Raw genomic sequence first — 22,939 nt, 5'->3', positions numbered from 1 at the left:
GGACAGTGCTCAGGGTATGAGCATGAAGGCGGGAACACTACTTTTCACTGAGAACCCATCAGCTGTGAGGCACCGGGCACAGACTCTTTACTCTGAACGATGGCCCTGCAATTAGAGGGCACTGGCCCCATTTTCCAGATAAGAAAGCTAAGGCACAGATTCCTGAAGTCAGGTTTACAGCCCAGGCATCAAAGCCTAAAAGGCCTCAGGGCTGACTCTCCCCCTCATTTCACTCTGTGGCCTGTGTGATTTAGAAAACTATTTCACTTGGTGCAGCCACTATGGAGAACAGTAAGAAGCTTCCTTCAAAAGCTACAAATAAAGTTACCATATGATCCAGCAATCCCACTCCTGGGCATGTATCCAGAAAATAAGGAAACTCTAATTCAAAAAGATACATGCACCCCCAATGTTCATAGAAGCACTATTTACAATAGCCAGGATATGGAAGCAACCTAAGTGTCCCTGGACAGATAAATGGATAAAAAGATGTGGCACATACATACTATGGAATATTACTCAGCCATATAAAGGAATGAAATAATGCCATTTGCAGCAACATGGATGGACCTAGAAATTATCATACGAAGTGAAGTCAGTCGACAGAGAAAGACAAATATCATATGATATCATTTATATGTGGAATCTAAAACAAATGATACAAAAGAACTTATTTACAAAACAGAAATAGACTCACAGACATAGAAAACAAACCTATGGCTACCAAAGGGGTGGGGAGGGATAAATTAGGAGTATGGGATCAACAGATACACACTACTATACATAAAACAGATAAACAACAAGGACCTACACTATAGCACAGGGAACTATATTCAATATCTTGTAAAACTATAATGGAAAATAATCTGAAGAAGTATATATACAACTGAATCACTTTGCTCAACACCAGAAACTAACACATCATTGTAAATCAACTACACTTCAATAAAAAGAGAAAAATATTCCATAAACAGAAATATTATTGACAAGAGAACAGGTAATGCTGCAATATACTAAAGTAACTCACATACTACTAAATTGATCAAGAAAATTCCTCTCCTCATTTGCTTTAGTTTTATATCAGACATTGTTTTACTGAGTCAGGCCCCACAGAAATACAGATAGCCAACTTTAAGCAGTGCACTTCCTCTCCCACCCTCCTCCTTATGCAAAGAGAGCTCTTTGGAAACCCAGTGGTGCCCATGGGTTGCAGGGCAGGTTTGTGTGCTGTGTGACATCAAGGAGATAGCAATACAAACGGCCCATCTTCCTCTGATGCCTCCATGTGACCCACAGTGCCTTCATCGTCCCAGTGAAAGAGAACATCACCTTTCCCTAAGGGGAATGGCATCCCTGACGCAACCAGGAATAGAGCCTGCATCTTCTGTGGCTGTCTCTGAGTGATAGGACTGCATCTCCTCGTAGCTATATCCATCTTAACAGCTAAAGGGTGGCTGACAAGTCTCGGCAGGGCTCCATCTAGGTTTCCGTTCTTATTTTTAGTCAAAAATCTACATGTTTTGGGTTGTTCCATTGCCAACAGCTTACTCTCCACCAGCTGTCCCAGCACCCACTCTTACAGCATGTTTCAGGGTCACTGCCCACCAATCAATCACTTCAAAATTCCCCTCAACATGCCAGCTTTTAATGCCATAGCCTTCTGTGTGAGCCTTGGAACTTCTAGGTCATAACCACACTATACTTGGGAAGCTCCTCGGAAAGGCTAGAGAAGGATAAAGCAGGAAGGTCACATGTAACTTTTAAAAACTTTTATTTTAATTTAGGCAACAAAAGCTTAAGGCATGAATAAAGAAACAAGGAAGAACAATGGATAGAGTTTTCAGAGCTCTGCAGAACTGGAACCTAGGATTATTACGTGGGGAAAGAAAAAAAAGAGAACAGAGCCAAACAGAGCCAGTTTATCTTTGCATAAAAGAAGGAAGAAGAGCTTGACAAAGAACAGGGAATGAAAATATCTGGACCATGGACTCTAACCTAAATGACGGGAATACAAAATGAATAGAAACTCTTCTTAAAATCTCACATACTAGCTTTCTGATTTCCTCACATCCCTTAAAAACAAAGTTTCAGGTGGTATGCCTAAACGTGTACCCTGTTTCCCATAAAACCTCGACGGTAATTTCCAAACATTCACTCAACCACTATTTACTGTACACTTCTTTTTTGCATACTTCTTTTATTTTTAAAATTTTTATTGAAATATAGTTGATTTATAATGTGTTAGTTCAGATATATAGCAAATGATTCAATTATACATATATGTATATAAATATATATATTCTTTTTTACATTCTCTTCCATTATAGGTTATTACAAGATATTGAGTGTAGTTCCCTGTGCTATACAGTGGGTCCTTGTTAGTTATCTATTTTATATATAGTAGTGTATGTTTTTGTTTTTGTTTTTGTTTTTCGGTATGGGGGCCTCTCACTGTTGTGGCCTCTCCCGTTGCGGAGCACAGGCTCCGGACGCGCAGGCTCAGCGGCCATGGCTCACGGGCCTAGCCGTTCCGCGGCATGTGGGATCTTCCCGAACCGGGGCACGAACCCGTGTCCCCTGCATCGGCAGGCGGACTCTCAACCACTGCGCCACCAGGGAAGCCCAGTAGTGTATGTATTTTAATCCTAAACTCCTAATTTATCCCTCTCCCCCTTTCCTCTCTGGTAACCATAAATTTGTTTTCTGTGTCTGTGAGTCTATTTCTGTTTTAAAAATAAGTTCATTTGTATCCTTTTTTTAGATTCCACATATAAGTGATATCATATGATATTTGTCTTTCTCTAAGCCAGACAGAGAAAGACAAATATCATAGTTCATACTTCTGAGTCAGTCAGTGTGTCAGAAAATTCCATGAACACTGATAAAAGCAAGATAGCCTTTCCCTCAAGCATGTTACTGCTTTGGAAGCGGATGCAACGTGGACATCAAAAATTATGAGAAGGTGGTACTAATACGTGTTTGAAAGAATGGGGTCTGGACCAGACTGCCTAGGGCTGTTGTTGCTTCATCACTAACTAGCTGTATGATCTTGGGCAAGGTATTTAAACTCTTTAACCTTGGCTTCCTCATCTGCAAAATGATATGCTTCCCACGTAGGCTGCTGTGAGCATTAAGTAAGATAACCTATACAAACTGCTTGGCACAATAAGGGGTGCATGGTAAGAACTCATCAATTGTTAGGAAGGAGTGGTAGTGCTGTTATATAACACAGCGTGATGATGTCAGTGAGGGAGAAAGTGCTCTGAAACTTTGAAAGGGCTGGCGATCCTCTTTCTCAGGAATGAGGGCAATCTAGAAGGCTTCAGTAAGGAAGGTAGCATTCAAGATCAACCATAACTAAACACACACAAATAATTAGGCTTTCACAGAAATCCTCTAATGATAATTGAAAAGCTAGAAAATGAGCTACTTCAGAAAAAAAATAGGTCCATGAAATTAGACATTATTTTCCAGGATTTGGTGTGAAAGTAGATATCTACCATAATGACATAGCCAGGGAACGATACAAAGAAGAAAATCTATGTACTGCTACCAAGAAAGATACAATATCCCACTGGGTCCTGTTCTATTCAACTGTAATCCAAAATGACACCAGGGCTTTTTAATGGAATTGGCAAGCTCTGGGCACACCATTTTTAAACTTAGCCTCAAATTTAAGTCACAGGGCTTGTGACTCAAATCTCCAATGTGACCTTTACAGGGTATTGTTCAAGGAAACATGCCTGTCACTGCTCAGAGAAACTATACACCCTTTTATCCCGGAAAGTATGATGAAAAGATGCACTATATTGTTATAAGCACAGAGCCACAAAAGGATTCCGGCTTTGATTCTCCAGAAGCAATGAAAACAAAGACTCTATTTGATTTTGTATCATTCATGTAGAAATGCTGTCTTATCACATTAATGAGCATTCCTACTTCCCCCATATTCTGGACTTTATTTGATTCAAAAGAAGCTTGGCAGGAATCTCGTCATTTATGGATTTAAAATATAATGCCTCTGACTAAATCCCCCTTTCAAGGGCTTACTGAGCCACGCTACTTGTCTTTGTCAGACCCATAGGATATTGTACTGAACAGTAGAGCTAAAAGCACACAGTGACTTGAATTCTCTCACCCCTTCTCTGCTTCCCAGCCCTGGGAGGTCCTGCTTAAAGAGAGGGACCTTGCAAAAGACGTGGTGTCATCATTCCTTTCTCACCCTTCTTCATCCCTTCCACTGAATTAGGAAATCCTATCAACTCCCCTTCCCATTCATCCATCTCATGACATCACATTTCATGTGCTACCATATGCTTTTTGCTGGTGTTCCTTCTTGTAGCTCATCCTACAAACAGTCAAAAGATTTGGCATCTTGTTTGGTCGATGGTGGTGAGAAATAAATATCAGAATAAAAAAAATGAAAGAATGAATGCATAAATGAAATATTTTTTAAAATGTAACTCTAATTATATTCATCCACAACTCAAGAACTTACCGCGGCTCCCTATTTTCTTAAGGATCAGCTCTACATCCTCATTAGGAATACCTGTTCCCACCACCCTCTCTAACCTTAAAACAGACTATTTATGACCCAAACCCTTGGGTCAATTAGAAATAGTTTGCTCATTATATTATAGTGAATCTCAACTAAGGATGCATCGTTAATTACCCAGGTCAACTAAATTGGAATCACCAGAGGAAAATCCTCACTATGCATTTTTAAAATGCTCCACAGGTGATTCAGGTGTACATCACTTGTTAGGAACTGCTGCTGTGTCTCCTCTTCCTCTAGGTGTATGAACCCACCTAACATAGCACATGGAAGCCTCACCTTTTCTTTTGATACATTTATTTATTTATTTATTTTTGGCTGCATTGGGTCTTTGTTGTCGCGCACAGGCTTCTCACTGCGGTGGCTTCTCTTGTTGCGGAGCACCGGCTCTAGGCGCACGGGCTTCAGCAGTCGTGGCTTGCGGGCTCTAGAGCGCAGGCTCAGTAGTTGTGGCGTGCGGGCTTAGTTGCTCTGGGGCATGTGGGGGAAGCCTCACCTTTTCAGTGAATCTTCCTAGGCCATAACAATATTCCATCCCTTCTCTAGTTTCTCATCATAGAGTTAAAACATTTCAAACTAGCAAGGATCTTCCATTGATTCTCTTGATTGACTCTGTACTGGTATTCACACCCTTGTGTAATCCCCTCTCCTCCCCACCTTGAGTGTGGGCTACACCTAGTGTCTTCTGATGAACAGAGTATGGCAGAAGGGATGGGAAGTGACCTCTCTCTTGCCCTGACTCTAATGATGCCAGCTGCCATGTTGTGAAGTGCTCTATGGAGAGGACCACTTGGCAAGGGACCGAGGCCCTCAGTCCACCCAGCTGTCGGGAACTGAACCCTGCCAACAGCCACTGAGGGAACGTGGAAATGGATGCTGCCCCAGTTGAGACGGATGAACTTCAGATCCTGCCCCATTTGTAATAACTGTGCGTCTGGCCAACACCTTGACTGAAGCCTTGTGAGAGACCATGAGCTGGAAGGACCCCTCTAAGCCACGGCCAGATTCCTGACTGTGACGGTTAATGTTACGTGTCAATTTGGCTAGGCCACAGTACCCAGACATTTGGTCAGACACCAGTCAGATGTTGCTATGAAAGTATTTTTTAGATGAAATTAAGATTTAAATCAGTAGACACTGAGTAAAGCACATTATCCTGTGTAATACTGGTGGGTCTCATCCAGTCAGATGAGGGCCTTAAAAGAAACTAAGCTGAGATCTCCCAAGAAAGAGGCACTATGCCTGCAGACTGCCTTGGAACTTGAGCTGAAACATGAACTCTTTCTTGGATCTCCAGCCTGCCCTGCAGAGTTTGGACTTGCCAGCCCCCATAATCACGTGAGCTAATTCTTTGAAATAAAGTTCTCTATAAAATAGATGGGTAAAGATATATACCTGCATATCTCCCTATATTTGTGTATATATATATATTTGCGTGTATAGATATATACACTACACACACACACACACACACACACACACACACACACACACACACACACCCTGTTCTGTTTCTCTGGGGAATCTCCTAAGTTTCAGGGTAATTTGTTAAGCAGCAATACACAGCTAATATGAGACTCCTCCCCCTCCACAGCACTATTACTTCTTAAATTCCTCTCTAATTAGGGCCTTCAAGCTCTGTCAAGGTAGGCACCATGTTCACCATGCTTGCAACCAAACCTACAGCTCCCAGTATTGTGCCTGGTATATGGCAGGTGCCCAATACATATTTGTAAAATAAACTAGTCAGTGATAAAGCTTTAGCAGCAGTGTCTTCCTATAACCAATAAATAAATAAAAACAAAAAACCAAATACTAAACAAAACAAAAAACAATGGAACAATTCCCCAACTAAGATTCTTACTGTCTACAAGTACAGGTACCTTCACAAGAGGTACAAATCAGTGTGAAATTTTTAAGGTGACACATATATCCCTTTACTAGTGAGCAAAAAAGTAAAGATGAGGAGAACTGAGACACATTTGGAGACTGGAGTGGAGATTTTATGGAGCTGGAGAATAAGACTAGAGTGTGAATTCCAGAAAAACACATGTGAAGTTTTGGTGACTGGCTTAGAGCTATTGGAAGTGTTTTTGTTTCAGGTGGATGTTGACTAGGAGTGTGTTTTTGAAGATAAATGTGGCATCAGTGTTCAGAATAAGAAAAAAAAAGGAGAGGACTACTGCTAACAGAGTGAATTAGAGAGATAGGCGTGAAAATATAAAGGAAGGCCCAGATGGAAGAAAAAGCAGAGAATACAGGAAATTCCGTGAATTAGATGGAATTCATGATAAAAGAGAAGAAACAGTCAAAGATTATAAGAAAATTTTAAGCCTGGGTTTGGCAAAAATTTTAAGAACACTGACAGAACGTGGAAATTCAAGTGGGGGAAAACTGCTGTGTGTCTCCATGCCCAGGAGAGTAGAAAGCAATAATCAAAGCGGCTTTAAGATTTAGAAAAGTCACATTCCTTCCTATGATTATGAATATTGAAAACTCAAGGTCTGATAAATCCTCAAAGATCAGTATGGAATATCAAAGACTACGTCCTCAATTTTTTCAACTGGGATGTAATTTACATACAGTACAATACACAGATTTTAAGTGTACATTTCAGTGAGCTCTGTCAAATGTAACCAACACAACAGTTAAGATAAAGAGCATTTTCATCACTCCAGAAAGCTCCTTTCCAGTCAAGCCCTTCCAAATGAGGAGTTCTGGTTTCTATCACCATTGATATCTTTGCCTATACTTGAACTTCATATATATAGAATCATACATTCTAAGTTATTTTTTTTTGTCTGGCTTCCTTTGCACAACACAGTGATTCTGTATTATTAATTTTGTATCCTGCAACTATCATTCTTTTTATATATCACTGCATTCTATTCCTAATTGTGGGTTAAATATTTTTGTGTCCATGGTCATGACAGATATCAGTGTGTATTTCTTTAATAGTGTCCTTATCAGAACTTGGTATTAAAGTAGTACAGATCTCAGAAAATGACTTAGGAAGTGTACTACTCTATTTTCTGTATTTACCTAAGATTAATATTATTTTTTCCTCAAATATTTGAAGGAATTCATTAGTAATACCATCTGGATCTGGAGGGTTTTTTTCTTTTTTTTTTTTTGGTTGTTGCTGTGGGAATGTTCAAGTCAATCAATTAATTCAACAAATACAGAGCTAGTCTTATTTTCTATTTCTTCTTGTAACAGTTTTAGTTGATCTTTGTCTTACTAAACAAGAAATTTTGTCAACTTCATCTAAGATGATTTTGTCTCTTACTACTTCTCACACCCTAAAATAACAGTTCCTGCACTTATTTTTTTTCCTTTCCACTTCACTTGACTAAACTAGATCCACCTCTCTAGGTTTCCTTTCTTGATATATTCAGATTAATGTTATTTTTTTCCTCTTCTGTGAGCTTCTCCAGTCCTTACTAATTTAATCTTGTACTGCCTTGTATTTTCCATTATCTTTCATTAGTTTATTTTACCTCTGAAAATAGATTATAGAATTCTTGAAAACAGAAATTATACCTTAAACTTCATTGTTCCCCATAGCAACTAGCATACTCACTGAACATTAAATAAATATTTATGAGATTACTGATTTTTCCACTCTGTGGGTTAGTTTAAACATCTACTGTGGATGAGTTTGGAGCACCTTATATAGTGCCAGGAAGCATGGAGTGTTAAAAAATAATGATAGTGGGCTTCCCTGGTGGCGCAGTAGTTGAGAGTCCGCCTGCCGATGCAGGGGACACAGGTTCGTGCCTCAGTCCGGGAAGATCCCACATGCCACGGAGCGGCTGGGCCCGTGAGCCATGGCCCCTGAGCCTGCGCGTCCGGAGCCTATGCTCCGCAACGGGAAAGGCCACAACAGTGAGAGGCCCGCGTACCACAAAAAATAAATAAATAAATAAATAATGATAGAAACAAGAAACTAATATTGGGCATGTCAAAAGGCATAGGAGCCAACCTGAAAGAACTTCCAATGGCCAAAACTGGAAAAATTTGAGAAACAAAACAAATAATTATAGTACCAGACCATATAACCCAAAGGAAAAAAAAATAGTATGAGTTCAGAATCCTATAAATGATGATTGAATAAATAAATAAATAAATGGGAGAGATGAGACTAGTCTTCCTTACAGACTAGGTAGAAAATGTAGAGGGTATGTACGCTTCAGCAGTACATGGGATTAAAGTGAGAAAGATGAAGACATGTATCCCAGGAAGCTTAATGGAAGACAAGATGCCTAAATAACAGCTGCTCCAGTCTGGGACAGCAGGAAGTATCTAGGAAAAGGGAGTATTGCAAAGAAGCTGAAAGTACTTAAGGATGCCATAAAGACAGATTATGGAAAGAAAAATAAAAACAATTAGAAACTCTAGGAAAAACAAATAGCTACAAAAAATAAGGCAATGTAATCACAGTATACTACTTCAGTCAGCAGTGAATAATAATGCTTACATACTCATAATAATTTTTTGTTGAGGTTTTTAACCTTTAGAGTCAATCTACTGACAAAACGCTGAAGTCTTAATATGATTAAAAAGAGAATATAAATGATATCAACCTTAGTAGTGTAAAATTAAAAGCACAAGTGAGCAAAACTAGAAAATATTAAAGGGAGAAGTTACGGAAAGGGTAATAATCTCATCTTATAAGGTAAGAATTCATTAGATACTGCCTGTAGTTAATAAGATAGAAATATAGGAATAAATATATTATTTAAAAATATGTGGGTAACAAAAGAAGAACTAAAAATGGTAGTATAGGGCTTCCCTGGTGGCACAGTGGTTGAGAGTCCGCCTGCCGATGCGGGGGACGCGGGCTCATGCCCCTGTCTGGGAGGATCCCACATGCCGCAGAGCGGCTGGGCCTGTGAGCCATGGCCGCTGGGCCTGCGCGTCTGGAGCCTGTGCTCCGCAGCCGGAGGGGCCGCAGCAGTGGGAGGCCCTATTGCTGCAAAAAAAAAAAAAAAAAAAAAAAAGATACTATATTGAGAGTGGGACAGTAGTAGTACAAATAATCTAGATCCTTATTTATCATAATAGTAAGTCAATATATTAATATCTAAATTTCACAAATGAACAAATGGTGATTATACACATACACAAACACACACATGATACAACCAATATCACAAATATATTTAGAGCTACAGCAGCAAAAGTACAAACAGAGAAACATACAAAAGAATTATAAGCTTTTCTCTGTACTGGGGGTGAGGTCCATTTCATTATAGGCCTACTGTATCTTTCAATTTTTAAAAGTATATATATATACACATATGTATATGTATATATACATATGCATTTTATTGATAAAATTAAATATTTTTGAAATATTAAACATTTTGAATGTGAAACATTTATTAACATTAAAAAAAATCTATCTGGAAATCATCCCATTAGACTATGCTTCATAGTGTACCCCTTAGCGTTTAAATAATGGTATTTTAGAAATTAAAACAGTCCATTTTAAGGTCTCAAACAGAAATGTCTTCTACAAATCCTATCTTATGGCAGGCCATATCACAGAACTATTTCAGAATACAGGACAAAATAGCCTACTTTAGGGACATTAGGTGTTGATGAAATTTAAAAACTGTGGTTAAAATATTTATGAAAAATATATGAGGTGGGTAAAGGCCTGTCCTTCATGACTCTTCATGATGGCATCTGACACATATCAGAGAAAAAGGGGCACCTTGGTCTCTCACTCACTAATACAACAGTGAAAAACTCCTTTAGCTGGAGCCATCCTGAAATACCCTGAGTCTGTCATTTATCCCCTCTGTGACTGCCAATATATGAAACGACAGTGTCCATCAGAATCAGGGTTTGTGAACTACATCCCTGACATTCATTTCTAGGTGACAATACCTCCACTATCAAACATGATAAAGCTCAAAAGACTTCAGGCATCGTAGAACACCACAGAATCTATGCCACTTGAAATCTGGGGTGTGCCTGATGTGGCATGAATTTGAAATTTCTGGATATAATAAACTACTCTGTGATATAGATTTGGAAAAAGTAAAAATGAAGTGAAAAACTTTAAAAGGAGACAAATGTCAAAATATGAAAGATTGTAGAGTCTGTGGATGGTATTCTCATTCATCTTCAAATTTCCTTTGCTCCATGTCCAAACATTTCAAATAAAGAATTTTTCCAGTATCATTTGATACAGGCAAACATCTGAAATTCAACAGCAGACTTTAAATAATTCCCATCTTGTAGGAGCTTTAAAAATGAATGCTGGCTTGCTTTTCCTAAAGAAAAAAAATATGCAGGCTTCTTTTTCCCCCTTCCTGAATGAGAATTTTCCAGCTGCTGCTAAGTTTCCAGACATATGTTCTCAGGGTTGGAGAGTCCTGCCACATGTATATTCTTTTTTAGCAAAAATTAGGGCTCGGAAAGGTTGACAAGTAGTAATGGACTTCAGATATCCGTTGGAAGTCTTTATGGGAAGAGTTTATCTGTGTGTGTGTGTGCGTGTGTGTCTGTGTATACATATACACATACATCTAGAAGAGGGAAGTCACCAAAATGTTTCTGCAATGGAATAACAACCAAAAAAGTAAATAATATATAAATGTTGTAAGATCCCCTTCCTATGAATGAAATCAGAGCTTAAAGAGCCTTGAGATCGTGGCATGTGAATTTTCACCAGCCTTCTAGAATCAGGAAAGAACAAGATGTTGCCACCCTGCCTGCCTGCACTGCCTTTCTGAAGCATTCACATGTAGCAATGGTTGTTACTAACATTATAATTACTACGCAGTCCTTTTAAGTTCTAGATAAGTTTTAAGTCCTAGATAAGTTCCAGGAGAGCGAGTTCCATGTCTAATTTACTACGGTATCCCATCTTCTGGAAGAGGATCTGACATATAACAGGTATTTTGTAAATTCTGTGCATTAATAACAACCTTCGAATTTTATTGTCTTTACAGAGAAAGGAGCAAGTCAAAGTGAAAATGCTTTGCAAATTCTCAAACACTCTAAGATGCCAGTGATAGCTGGCGCTATTCTGCATAATCCAATCCCCTGTAGGGGACAGCTCCTAAGGGCTCTGACAAAGCCATTCCCTGCACTTTGAATTCTAATACTGGGCTATAAAAATATGTGCACCTACAGAGGTGAGAGACAGAATCATGCAGTTGTTTGGAGTATAAACTCTGGAACCAGGCTGCCTGGGTTCAAATTCCACCTCTGCAACTGACTTACTGGCTGTATGACCTTGAGCGAGTTACTTCTCCTCTCTATACTTTGTTGGCTCATCTGTCAGTTGGGAGATAACAGTACCTACCTTACATGGCTGTTGTGAGAATTAAGTGGGTTACTTTACATAACTCATTGAAAGAGGGCCTGGCACACAGAAAGCATTAAGTAGTGTTGCTGGTGCTGATGTTACTATTCCTATTATTGGGTTTCGCCAAAAAGTTCGTTCGGGTTTTTCCATAACATGAAAGACCCCCAACGAACTTTTTGTCCAACCCAATACTACAGGGAAGTGGAAAAAATATGAGGAAATTAGGTCATGTCCATACTGTGATTTTTAAAAAATTTTCTACCAGTGCCATACAAGGATAGAGTTTATATTCCTGAATTCCTCTAAATAGTCAACTTGATGCCCTATTCCACATATTTAGCTCCTTAAAGAGCCCAGTGGAACTACAGCTTAGTAAGGTATATGTGTTGGATAAAACATGGATATTAGTTGAAGCATTTAATCATGGAGGCAGCTCCAGGATCTCTGTTCACCCTGGGCGTGTTTTTCAAAGCACACGGCTGAATGTGTTTTCTCTTTCATGAAGGCCTTTTAAAATGATGTGGACAAGACAAGCTTCTTTATACATAAAACTATTTTAATTTTTACTGAGATTTGCTTTAGGAACGTTCTTAGTGTTGGTAAGCTGACACATTATCTGACAGCAATTTCATTCAGAAGAGTTTAGTTTATGATTATTGTACACATGATGGAGTTTGTGCAGTTATATTTATATTGACTCTTCGCTCCATTAGTACTGAAATCCAGATGTCACTTGACTTCAATGCAAACATATCAGATTGACCTGAATTTTTCCAGAGACTTAAAAGGAAAATCCCAAACAAAACAACACGCCACTTCTGAATCACACTGTGCTGTGAGCAAGACCTTTCAGTTAAAACTTACTAAAATTAGGTCAAGGGGTTCTCTTGGGGGGGAAAAAAGTAGTTTGCCAAAGAAATTCTAAAATTCCAAAATAAAGCATAAAGCAATATGCCATTTCACTGATTCTTATTTATGCTTTTATAGTGCTTTGGGAAATGTCAGACCATTGGTCTGCATCATTTCATCTCCCTGGAGGGGAAAAAACTGTCACCAGCAGCTGCTGCTTCATCTATAATAATCTTGCAGGTTTGTTCTAAGAGATCCCCAGAAATTTCTTTCCCATGGGTGACCATGCTAGTACCCTAGGGTAAAGCTTAGAACTGTGTGTGTGTCTGTGTGAGTGTGATTTATCTATTTATTTGTACTTTTATAAGATCAGGGTGAGCTTTTCTATTACTAGGAGGTCCAAAGATGGCTACTCAGATTTAAACCACTGCAAACAGTTACTTAAAGATCTTTCTAGCAACTAACTCCTGAACAATCATCAACAGGAAGACACCGGAACTCAGCAAAAAAGATACCCAACATCCAAAGACAAAGAAGAAGCCACAATGAGACAGTAGAAGGGGCGCAATCACAATATAATCAAATCCCAAAACTGCTGGGTGGGTGACTCACAAAATGGAGAACAGTTATATCACAGAAGTCCACCCACTGGGGCGAAGGTTCTGAGCCCCATGTCAAGCTTCCCAACCTGGGGGTCCAGCAACGGAAGGAGGAATTCCTAGAGAATCAGACTTTGAACGCTAGTGGGATTTGATTACAGGACTTTGACAGGACTGGGGGAAACAGAGACTCCACTCCAGGAGGGAACACACAAAGTAGTGTGTGCATCAGGACCCAGGGGAAGGAGCAGTGACCCCATAGGAGACTGAACCAGACCTACCTGCTAGTGTTGGAGGGTCTCCTGCAGAGGCGGGGGGTGGCTGTGGCTCACCATGAGGACAAGGACACTGGCAGCAGAAGCTCTGGGAAGTACTGCTTGGCGTGAGCCCTCTAAGAGTCTGCCATTAGCCACACCAAAGAGCCCTGGTAGGCTCCAGTGTTGGGTCGCCTCAGGCTAAACAACCAACAGGGAGGGAACCCAGCTCCACCCATCAGCAGACAGTGGATTAAAGTTTTACTGAGCTCTGCCCACCAGAGCAACAGCCAGCTCTACCCACCACCAGTCCCTCCCATCAGGAAACTTGCACAAGCCTCTTAGACAGCCTAATCCACCAGAGGGCAGAAAGCAGAAGAAAGAAGAACTACTTCCTGCAGCCTGTGGAACAAAAATCACATTCACAGAAAGACAGACAAGATGAAAAGGCAGAGGGCTATGTATCAGATGAAGGAACAAGATAAAACCCCAGAAAAACAAGTAAATGAAGTGGAGATAGGGAACCTTCCAGAAAAAGAATTCAGAATAATGGTAGTGAAGATGATCCAGGACCTCGGAACAAGAATGGAGGCAAAGATAGAGAAGATGCAAGAAATATTTAACAAAGGCTTAGAAGAATTAAAGAACAAAGAAACAGAGATAAACAACACAATAAATGAAATGAAAACTACACTAGAAGGAATCAATAGCAGAATAAGTGAGGCAGAAGAAGGGATAAGTGACCTGGAAGACAGAATGGTGGAATTCACTGCTGCAGAACAGAATAAAGAAAAAAGAATGAAAAGAAATGAAGACAGCCTAAGAGACCTCTGGGACAACATTAAACACAACATTCATATTATAGGTGTCCCAGAAGGAGAAGAGAGAGAGAAAGGACCAGAGAAAATATTTGAAGAGATTATAATTGAAAACTTCCCTAACATGGAAAAGGAAATAGCCACCCAGGTCCAGGAAGTGCAGAGAGTCCCATACAGGATAAACCCAAGGAGAAACACGCTGAGACACATAGTAATCAAACTGGTAAAAATTAAGACAAAGAAAAATTATTGAAAGCAGCAAGGGAAAAACAACAAATAACATACAAGGGAACGCCCATAAGGTTAACAGCAGCTGATTTCTCAGCAGAAACTCTACAAGCCAGAAGGGAGTGGCATGATATACTTAAAGTGATGAAAGGGAAGAAGTACAACCAAGATTACTCTACATGGCAAGAATCTCATTCAGATTCGATGGAGAAATCAAAAGCTTTACAGACAAGCAAAAGCTAAGAAAATTCAGCACCACCAAACCAGCTCTACAACAAACGCTAAAGGAACTTCTCTAAGTGAGAAGCACAAGAGAAGAAAAGGACCTACAAAAACAAACCCAAAACAATTAAGAAAATGGTCATAGGAACATACATATCGATAATTACCTTAAACGTGAATGGATTAAATGCTCCAACCAAAAGACACAGGCTTGCTGAATGGATACAAAAACAAGACCCTATATATGCTGTCTACAACAGACCCACTTCAGAGCTAGGGACCCATACAGACTGAAAGTGAGGGGATGGAAAAAGATATTCCATGCAAGTGGAAATCAAAAGAAAGCTGGAGTAGCAATACTCATATCAGATAAAATAGACTTTAAAATAAAGAATGTTACAAGAGACAAGGAAGGACATTACATAATGATCGAGGGATCAATCCAAGAAGAAGATGTAACAATTATAAGTACATATGCACCCAACATAGGAGCACCTCAATACATAAGGCGACTGCTAACAGCTATAATATAAAGAGGAAATTGACAGTAAAAGAAAAGTAGTGGGGGACTTTAACATCCCACTTACACCAATGGACAGATCATCCAAAATGAAAATAAATAAGGAAACAGAAGTTTTAAATGACACAATAGACCAGATAGCTTTAATTGATATTTATAGGACATTCCATCCCAAAACAGTAGAATACACTTTTTTCTCAAGTGCGCACGAAACATTCTCCACGATAGATCACATCTTGGGTCACAATTCAAGCCTCAGAAAATTTAAGAAAATTGACATCATATCAAGCATCTTTTCTGACCACAAGGCTATGAGATTAGAAATCAATTGCAGAGAAAAAAACGTAAAAAACACAAACACATGGAGGCTAAACAATACATTACTAAATAACCAAGAGATCACTGAAGAAATCAAAGAGGAAATCAAAAAATACCTAGAGACAAATGACAATGAAAACACGATGATCCAAATCCTGTGGGATGCAGCAAAAGCAGTTCTAAGAGAGAAGTTTATAGCTATACAAGCCTACATCAAGACACAAGAAAAACCTCAAATAAACATTCTAAACTTACACCTAAAGGAACTAGAGGAAGACGAACAAACAAAACCCAAAGTTAGCAGAAGGAAAGAAATCATAAAGATCTGAGCAGAAGTAAATGAAATAGAAACAAAGAAAACAATAGCAAAGATCAATAAAACTAAAAGCTGGTTCTTTGAGAAGATAAAGAAAATTGATAAACCATTAGCCAAACTCATCAAGGAAAAGAGGGTGAGGACTCAAATCAATAAAATTAGAAATGAAAAAGGAGAAGTTACAACAGACACCACAGAAATACAAAGCATCCTAAGAGACTATTGCAAGCAACTCCATGCCAATAAAATGAACAACCTGGAAGAAATGGACAAATTCTGAGAAAGGTATAATCTTCCAAGACTGAACCAGGGAGAAACAGAAAATATGAACAGACCAATCACAAGTAATGAAATTAAAACTGTGATTAAAAATCTTCCAACAGACAAAAGTCCAGGACCAGATGGCTTCACAGGTGAATTCTATTGACATTTAGAGAAGAGCTAACACCCATCCTTTTCAAACTCTTCCAAAAAATTGTGGAGGATGGAAAACTCCCAAACTCATTCTAAGAGACCACCATCACTCTGATACCAAAACCAGACAAAGATACTACAAAAAAAGAAAATTACAGACCAATAAAACTGATGAATATAGATTCAAAAATCCTCAACAGAATACCAGCAAACAGAATCCAACAACATATTAAAAGCATCATACACCGTAATCAAGTGGGATTTATCCCAGGGAAGCAAGGATTCTTCAATATACGCAAATCAATCAATGTGATACACCATATTAACAAATTGAAGACTAAAAACCATATGATTATCTCAGTAGATGCAGAAAACGCTTTTGACAAAATTCAACACCCATTTATGATAAAAACTCTCCAGATAGTGGGCATAGAGGGAACCTACCTCAACATAGTAAAGTCCATAAATGACAAACCCACAGCAAACATCATTCTCAATGGTAAAAAACTGAAAGCATTTCCTCTAAGATCAGGAACAAGGCAAGGTTGCCCACTCTCACCACTATTATTCAACATAATTTTGGAAGTCCTAGCCACAGCAATCAGAGAAGAAAAAGAAATAAAAGGAATACCAACTGGAAAAGAAGAAGTAAAACTGTCACTGCTTGCAGATGACATGATACTATACACAGAGAATCCTAAAGATGCCACCAGAAAACTACTAGAGCAAATCAATGAATTTGGTAAAGTAGCAGGATACAAAATAAATGCACAGAAATCTTTTGTATTCCTATACACTAATGATGAAAAATCTGAAAGAGAAATTAAGGAAACGCTCCCATTTACCACTGCAACACAACGAATAAAATACCTAGGAATAAACCTACCTAGGGAGACAAAAAACCTGTATGCACAAAACTATAAGACACTGATGAAAGAAATTAAAGATGATGCCAACAGATGGAGAGATATACCATGTTCTTGGATTGGAAGAATCAATATTGTGAAAATGACTACACTACCCAAAGCAATCTACAGATTCAGTGCAATCCCTATCAAATTACCAATGGCATTTTTCACAGAACTAAAAGAAAACAATCTTAAAATTTGTATGGAGACACAAAAGACCCCGAATAGCCAAAGGAGTCTTGAGGGGAAAAAACAGAGCTGGAGGAATCAGACTCCCTGACTTCAGACTATACTACAAAGCTACAGTAATCAAGGCAATATGGTACTGGCACAAAAACAGAAATACAGATCAATGGAACAGGATAGAAAGCCCAGAGATAAACCCATGCACCTATGGCCAACTAATCTATTATGACAAAGGAGGCAAGGATATACAATGGAAAAAAGACAGTCTCTTCAGTAAGTGGTGCTGGGAAAACTGGACAGCTACATGCAAAAGAATGAAATTAGAACACTCCTTAAAACCATACACAAAAATAAACTCAAAATGGATTGGAGACCTAAATGTAAGACCAGACACTATACAACTCTTAGAGGAAAACATAGGAAGAACACTATTTGACATAAATCACAGCACGATCTTTTTTTATCCACTTCCTAGAGTGAGGGAAATAAAAACAAAAATAAACAAATGGAACCTAATGAAACTTTAAAGCTTTTGCACAGCCAAGGAAACCAGAAACAAGACGAAAAGGCAACCCTCAGAATGGGAGAAAATATTTGTAAATGAAGCAACTGACAAAGGATTAATCTCCAAAATTTACAAGCAGCTCATGCAGCTCAATATCAAAAAAACAAACAACCCAATCCAAAAATGGGCAGAAGACCTAAATAGACATTTCTCCAAAGAAGACATACAGATGGCCAAGAAGCACATGAAAAGCTGCTCAGCATCACTAATTATTAGAGAAATGCAAATCAAAACTACAATGTGGTATCACCTCACACTAGTCAGAATGGCCATCATCAAAATATCTACAAATAATAAATGCTGGAGAGGGTGTGGAGAAAAGGGAACCCTCTTGCATTGTTGGTGGGAATGTAAATTGATACAGCCACTACGGAGAACAGTATGAAGGTTCCTTAAAAAACTAAAAATAGGACTACCATATGACCCAGCAATCCCACACTGGGCATATACCCTGAGAAAACCATAATTCAAAAAGGGTCATGTAGCACAATGTTCATTGCAGCTCTATTTACAATAGCCAGGACATGGAAGCAGCCTAAATGTCCATCAACAGATGAATGCATAAAGAAGATGTGGCACATATATACAGTGGAATATTACTCAGACATAAAAAAAACCAAAATGGAGTTATTGTAGTGAGGTGGATGGACCTCGAGTCTGTCATACAGAGTGAAGTCAGTCAGAAAGAGAAAAACCAATACTGTATGCTAACACACATATATGGAACTGAAAAAAAAACAAAAACAGTGGTTTGGAAGAACCTAGGGCCATGACAGGAATAAAGATGCAGACATAGAGAATGGACTTGAGGACATGGGGAGGGGGAAGGGTAAGCCGGGAAGAAGTGAGAGAGTAGCATTTACATATATGCACTACCAAATGCAAAATAGATAGCTAGTGGGAGACATATAGCCCAGGGAGATCAGCTTGGTGCTTTGTGCCCATCTAGAGGGGTGGGATAGGGAGGGTGGGAGGGAGATGAAAGAGGGAGGGGATATGGAGATATATGTATACATATAGCTGATTCATTTTGTTATACAGCAGATGCTAACACAACATTGTAAAGCAATTATACTCCAATAGAGATGTTAAAAAAAAATTACCATATGACCTGGCAATCCCACTACTAGGCATATAACCAGAGAAAACCATAATGCAAGAAGACACATGCACCCCAATGTTCACTGCAGAACTGTTTACAATAGCCAGGTCATGCAAGCAACCTAAATGCCCATCGACAGACAAATGGATAAAGAAGATGTGGTACATATATACAATGGAATATTATTCAGCCATAAAAAGGAACGCAATTGGGTCATTTGTAAAGACATGGATGGACCTAGAGACTGACATACAGAGTGAAGTAAGTCAGAACGAGAAAAGCAAATATTATCGCATATATGTGGAATCCAGAAAAATGGTATAGATGAACTGGTTTGCAAGGCAGAAACAGAGATACAGATGTAGAGAACAAACGTATGGACACCAAGGGGCAAAAGCGGGGAGGGGGGCAGTGGTGGTGGGATGAACTGGGAGATTGGGATTGACATATATACACTAATATGTATAAAATAGATAATTAGTAAGAACCTACTGTACAAAAGTAAATAAAATAAAATTAATAAAAAAGAATAGCTTGTATGCTATGCATATTTTAGAACAATAAAAAAATAACTTTACCATTAAAAAAAAAAAATCCTTCCAGAATGAAAGAGCCCTGAAAGCTAATTCTAACTTGCTTTCCTTCTGACTGTGCTATACACTTGTAATTACACATGGCATTTGAGGCACTTGTACCATTTTGCACAGTTTCATTCCCAGATTCAAACCTATTCCATCTTGAGAACAAAAGCTGGCAAGAGGCACTCAAGTGATGAGTGAACAAAATGCAGCAGAAAAGCAACAAACTGACATGGAAATGTCATGTGAGTTGCTGAATGGCACGCAGCTCTAAAGTTTACCCAAATATTTTGAAATACTTTGCCAATGAGCATATAATTGACTGAAAGACTTGCCAGCACTGTTCTAGAAATGTCTAACATACTATATAATAAAGAAAACCTTTTACAAAAAAAAGTTTTATGTTAAATTTTTAGAGAGCTTTCAAAACCAGTGTGCTTCCCCTCCCATTTTTGGCCAAGGAAATAATTGTGATATTATCAGCTTTCATATTTTGATGTTCATACTTTCCTCACTGCCTATCACTTGCATTTTTGCATGGCAGTCAAGTAAGTCAATGAACCTAAGCACCTATAACCTAAGAAGTACAAATTTCCTGGCTCAAATTGCTATAAGATTCTAACTCATGAGGTCAGAATCTACCCTCTTATGTGAGCATCATATTCTTCCATTCACCCATCCACCCATCCATACATCCATCTAGTCATCTATCTATCCATCTATCCATTTTTCTAACAAATATTAGTCAAGTAGGTAAGATGTGTCAAGCATTGTGCTGGTTGCCAGAGATATAACGATGAAAAAGACAGAGCTCCTGCCATCATGGAATTTACAGTATAGCTTGGAAGACTCACGGTAAAAGGAATAATAATCATAATTTGTGCTAAGTCCTAGGATAAAGAAAGAAGAGCTGGCTAGATAGGTAATAGAGAGAAAGGTTATAAAGGATTCCTAAAGAAATAGCATTTATCCTGAGGCCTTAAGAATAAGTAGTACTAGGTCTGAAAAAAATGAAGGGACTTAGGGGCCAGATGGAACAGCACAATGGAGGGTGTGAAGCATTAAAAAGCAAAACAAAACCCTCAAAGGAGGAAGGGCTGGTGTGTAGAGAGCAAGCAGAGAAGTGGCAAGAAATAAGACTAGAGAGATGGGCACAGTTTGGGACTATTCCTGTTTTTGCCCTTCTCCGATTATTTATTGTTTTAATCAACACTGGACAGGGTAACTCTAAAGATACTTCAGGGTAACCCTGAAGTAATACTAAACAAGAAAAGTATTATTCCATTATTCTTAACACAAACCTCACCTTGCAACCCAGTGAACTGTCTATGACTAAACATGAGCAAATACCCATCTACTCACTCAGGAAATTTGGGGGAGCTTTTAAATGACAGGTCGAGTATCATGACCACACCTCCAAGTGTGATTTATGTTTCCTTTGTGAGACTTATTATAATGAGAAAAAAGTAACACAACAGTAATGAATACATTTAAAATCAATATATAAAAAAGGAGAAAAATCACAAGTACTCCTTCAAGTAATCTTCAACAAGTAAAAGTTCAACTTCAAGTAAACGTTCTCCCTTAGCTGTTGATCACATAGTTTGCAAAACAACAGTTTTCAAGGAAAAATAAGGATCTCAACACTACTATTTAGCATTAATTTATTATATAAACAATTGTTTTCGTAGAATACATCCAAATCTTTAACCATGAAATGCACAGACTAATGCAATGCCTGTTTACATACAGACACATTTATGTACCCATTTGTACGTGCAGATATTTCTCTCTTTGCAGGCAGGGAGAGGAGCAGTAATAACTAGCTTTTATTCTTATATGTCAAATAGAGCAAAAATATCTATTTCATATTCACCTCTAAAGACAAAGAGGTAATTTTGGATTTCAGCTCTTTTTCTTGTTGGATTCTATTAAAATTAAAGCGGAATAAAATAAAATTCAGACCAGTTTTATACGTCCTAAATTTCCAATTGAGATTGTTTTTTTTTTCAGTCCGAACTAGTTAGGTGCATCACAGTAAGTCCCTATGGGTAGCTGCTAAATTCCTAAACCAGAAGCAACTATATGTTTCAGGAACACGTTTCTATCTAATACCAAATATGTTTTTATCTTAATAAATTAAAAAATCTCTCTCCTATCCTTTCGTTCTTTCCTAAATTCTCTCTTCTCGCTTCACTTTGGCATGTGGACTTGTGGCTGCAGCCCAAACGCATTGGCTGAGAGGGAGTTTTAACTTCAATAGCTGGGAGGGAACAGTGAACAGTATCTGCTAGCCAACGCTCCTCTGTGTTCTCCCCACCCAAGTTCTGGGTTCTGGCCCCATGCAATTCAAACAGCCTGTTCTAATTAACCCTTCCACATTCAGTTGTCTAAAATGATATGCTGAAATCTAGCCTATCAAATGGTAGGCCTACTTTGGCTTAATCTGCAGAACTTTCTTATAACCAGAGCTGTCTAATAATGGGACTGTTTACCCTGTAAAGTAGTAACGCCCTGTATCTATGCCTGCTGAGCGCTGGAATATTAGCTGGATAATCATACAACAGAAAATAGAGGTGGATTCCACAGAAAAACATGCCCAGAGGTCCAGCATCCATTACCCTCACCCTCCCCAATCCTAAAATAACCTCATCATCAGGGCTGAGGCTTCCTGCCTGCCCAGCTGTGGGCTGAGGCCCCCTCCCTTTCAGTAACGAGACCACTCCACAATGGTCACCGGTTCACTGGTGCCTTTCAGATACACGTCTTGTTTCATTTTCATAGCAGAGCCATGCCAGTATTCACAGACACATTCACGGATGTTCACAGCTTTAATTCACATGTCCAAGGTCACACAACCAGGAACTGGCAGAGCTGGGACCAGGACACAGGTCTTCAGAGTCCCTACAGGTCACTTGCTCTAAAAGGGAAAAGGCTTAGGCAATGTCTCAAAAAGATTCTGGGACTGTGTGCATGAAAATCACTGATCACTGCGGGTGATTTTTTAAATGCATGCTTCTGGATCCCAGCCAAGAGCTAGGAATTCGATTCTCTGGAGGGTGGGGCCAAGAGTCTGCACTTTAACAAGCTCCCTGGGTAACTCTTACTTGCAGTAGAGTTGGTAGACTGCTGCTTTTCTTCCATCTCTGAACTTTCTGCAGGGTTTGTCAGCTTGTCATT

At 38.9% G+C, this 22,939-nt stretch overlaps 1 protein-coding gene across 11 annotated transcripts in view; it reads right to left on the bottom strand.

The window, feature by feature from the left end:
• The window catches only part of ENOX1 (ecto-NOX disulfide-thiol exchanger 1), a 611,047-nt gene that overhangs the window by 299,108 nt on the left and 289,000 nt on the right, over positions 1 to 22,939 (bottom strand). The gene's annotated exons all lie outside the window — the stretch shown is intronic.

The sequence above is a fragment of the Lagenorhynchus albirostris genome, chromosome 18 (assembly GCF_949774975.1).
Source record: "Lagenorhynchus albirostris chromosome 18, mLagAlb1.1, whole genome shotgun sequence".
In the NCBI taxonomy this organism is placed as follows: domain Eukaryota; kingdom Metazoa; phylum Chordata; class Mammalia; order Artiodactyla; family Delphinidae; genus Lagenorhynchus; species Lagenorhynchus albirostris.
This window is presented reverse-complemented; position numbering and strand designations above follow the sequence as displayed.